Source organism: Morone saxatilis, unplaced genomic scaffold (genome assembly GCF_004916995.1).
Source record: "Morone saxatilis isolate NCDOM2014 unplaced genomic scaffold, NCSU_SB_2.0 Contig10, whole genome shotgun sequence".
NCBI classification, from domain to species: Eukaryota; Metazoa; Chordata; class Actinopteri; family Moronidae; genus Morone; species Morone saxatilis.
This window is the reverse complement of record NW_023339652.1, coordinates 2,154,633-2,158,273: the sequence shown is the minus strand read 5'-3', so window position 1 is coordinate 2,158,273 and position 3,641 is coordinate 2,154,633. Positions and strand designations below refer to the sequence as shown.

At 34.9% G+C, this 3,641-nt stretch overlaps 1 protein-coding gene across 1 annotated transcript in view; it reads right to left on the bottom strand.

Moving 5' to 3' along the window:
- The window catches only part of LOC118336577 (thyrotropin-releasing hormone-degrading ectoenzyme-like), a 169,430-nt gene that overhangs the window by 159,386 nt on the left and 6,403 nt on the right, over positions 1–3,641 (bottom strand). The window lies entirely within an intron of this gene.

The following is a 3,641-nucleotide window of genomic DNA, read 5'->3' as shown; positions in this document are numbered from 1 at the left end:
TATATATATATATATACAAATAAATAAATGTCTTACTATGTGTCTGGAAACATTCTTATTTATTTATTTCAGCAGCCAATTCCAATGATTTCATCCTTCCTCATTTCTCTCACAGCAATATTGTCAAATTCTGTCATGCTCAAATGTCAAAACATTTAACACTAAGTTTATATTTATAATATTTCTCCCTTGATTAGAAAACTGTGTTTCTCTTTTACATGGTAGAAAGAAATCAGGTTAGTGCACAAAGTCGACAGTAACCAGATTTCAGTCGGCTGGACCATTAAACTTTAACTAACAGGTTGCTGTGTTGTGATCGAGCTCTGCTGGTCCATCAGCTGCTGTATTGATCCGATATCGATCCAAACAGCAGTTAACAGTGAATATGGGACCACTGGTGGTGAAGACATACAGAGACCGAACCAGACTGGTGAAGAACTACCGCAAACTAATGTTCTGTCTCAATGTATAAGTCAGATGGAGACAGAAAACTACCTTTTATTTACCTTTCAGGATAATTTTTATGTTAAATTGCACACATATTAAACATCAGTTTGCATTATTCTTCAGCTTCCAACAGCTTAATTTATCAACAGCTGATTAAGCGATTACTGTATTATTTGATGTATGATATATGCCTGGTTTAAAATTCATTTATTTGTAATCTTGTAGGTTAGTTAAGTTAAGTTCAAAGATCACAGTTTAATCACAACTTGTATTTCACAATATCATTCTAAAATCAAGACTTTTGTAAAAATATATTGTTTAAAAACAAAACAAAAAAGATCATATGTTATAGTGACTAATATCATATCTATATTGATAAAAATTGAAAAATTTTAAAAGTTGTTGAAAATGTAGTTTTAAGCATCACAGTCAAAGTCCAAAAAAGTGTACAAATGTTTTTGAAATTTTAAAATGAAACGAAACAAAAGCCAAACACATATTTCCCTTTAAATAAATGTTTGTTTGAATTCCACTCCACATCAATCGTTATGTAGTTGGTTATAATCGCATGTCGCTGCTTTTTGTTTGCTGTTATCAGTCGTCACTCTCAGCCTCCTGTGTGTGCAGTTCACATTCTGAACTGTACAAACAGCAGCGACCGTCCTGCTCTGTTCATCGATCCGACAGAAGCATCGCTCTCTGACTCTCTACTGTTCGATGACATCAGTTTGGTGGAGGGTTTACTCTCTGCAAAACAGAACCATGTCCCTGCTACCTGGATGGACCAAATAACACAGACATCAACTGCCATTAATGCCATTTTGATAAATTTGAAATGATGGTTGACTCAATTATCAGTAAACAGATCTCTAATATTCCTATTATAATTGGTTTAAAAGCCCAAACAGAACAAAAATTCTACATATAAACACCTCAATCAGAATTAACAGGCCCAAATTTCAATCAGTTGCAAAGGGGTAGATTAAACTTTTTCATAAACAGATCAAAAGAAAATTTGTACCATGTAAATTATTTAAATACAAAAAAAAGAAATAAGTCCACAAAAAAATTAACCGAAGCAATAAACCAATTAAAAACCACTGGAATACTTTGAAGACCATTAGAATGTTGGATCCGTCCAACTACTGCACTGAACAGACGATAGATATGGAGCTGATCAAAGAAGTGCCAAAACGATACTGCTGAAAGGGCTGATGCTGAAAGGTAGGCACTGACGAAGGCAAATTCATGATGTATTCATCACATTTGTGCATGTCACACAGCTGTTCCAATTAAATACATCGGCAAATATAAACACGAGACTTTATTAGATAACATGTAAACAGGTGACCCAGAATCTTCAATCAGAATGAAAAACAGTGTGTATGTTACCACAGATAAAATTTGCTCCGGTAAATACAACAATCATGATCCAGCTCTTTGCTTTTAGTTCTCTAAATATTACACAGTATTTAACAGTATATCATTAGAGACTATTTCATCAGTAGTATTAGGGTCCAAACTTTTTTTTTTGCTGATGACACTGTCGTCTATTTCAGCAATTATGAAACTAAATGGGTTCAGTTAATCTGCAGGAAAGTACTGACACAAATTCTTGCAAAATGATTTGTAGATGTTTTAGATGTCCATTTTTTACACTTATATAGTGCAATATATATATATTACATGGATCTGAGTGTGCGGAAATCTTCACTTTCAGTTTGGACACATTGATGCTTCCAGTACCTTACCAAAGCCGAGGCGATGGTCATCCTGTATGTTTTACACTTTAAAATGAATGAATCTTCTTGCTTAGATATGGGCAGTAATTCAGTATTCTGGTTTTTAATCTATACATATAATAGTATGGTGACCACTCTATGTCACATTTATCATGTCTTTAAGTTATTATCCTAAGCATTGTTATGAAATCAGACCTAATTTTTAATACTATTTATGGTTTTTCTGTAATAGTCATTCAGTGCAGTTTCATTTAGCAATCATTTGAATGTAAATGCAATGGATTTAGTTACCCAAGCACTGGGCATTCACAGCAAACAATGAAATCCATCACAGTTTTATCTCACTGACATCAGCCTCTCTGTTTACTGTTGACTCTCCCACAGCCGTTATCAGAGCTGGTTTAAGTTCCTGCTATAACATCCTACTACTGTTGCTTCACATTGAAAACATTCACCTGGTGAAACCTGGGGTGACAACGGTTCGCACTCACTGCGATCAATGATCAACAATGTGTCTACAAATCAAAATATAATTATATATATATATATAAAGTGCTTTGGTTTGAGATACGTCAGGCGAGTGGTTAGATAAAGAGCTGCAGGTGAAACGCTGCACACCTTCAAACTCATCAGCAAGGTAAACAAATTAATTGTTTCCTGCTGTTGTGGGGAAAACTACTTAAAATGAGATCACAGTTGTAATTCTCATTGACTGGCTTCTTTATTAAAACAATGTGAGTTTGTTTGGCCGCACAGGTACACCAGCTGCTCAATGAGTGTTTGTTGTGGCATTAAAACACACGGGCGTTGCCAAAATTAATCAGGACTGAAATCTTAAGGAAAGACTTTAATGAATGGGCAGAAATAGTCAACAGATTAATATATTATATAATTATTTGATTTTGTTCAAGTAAAACACTGAGTCATTTTAAATACTTTCAAAAATATAACATACTCGTATCGAGGTGGTCCATATAGCCCACCACTACTTCCAGCAAAAAATAGTAAATACCCATGGTATAATAGAGGGAAATGTCTGCATGTTTAATGACTGAATAAAACTTCAGAATAAAAGGATTCAGTCTGAGAGAGTCCTTATATGATCATGGCTTTGTTTTTCTATCCAATCACAAGTGAGCCATTCTGATTTCATCAATTAACTATGACTTTGTGTTACTGCAATAAGTGGAACAGACGTTGATAAAATGTTCTGTCCCTGTGGTAACACACACACACAAACTCACAAACACACACACAGATGGAGGCCACACAGACACAAACTCATGCATGAAATAATAAATGTATCAGCACACAGTCTGTTTCCCATCAGCACCGTGGGGAAGAAATCTGATGTGGAAACAACTCTGCAGCAGAGGCTTATGGGAAATTCATAAGGAGGGAGTGAGTGGTGTGTGTGTGGTTTGATATGTGGAACACACACTCACATGCACA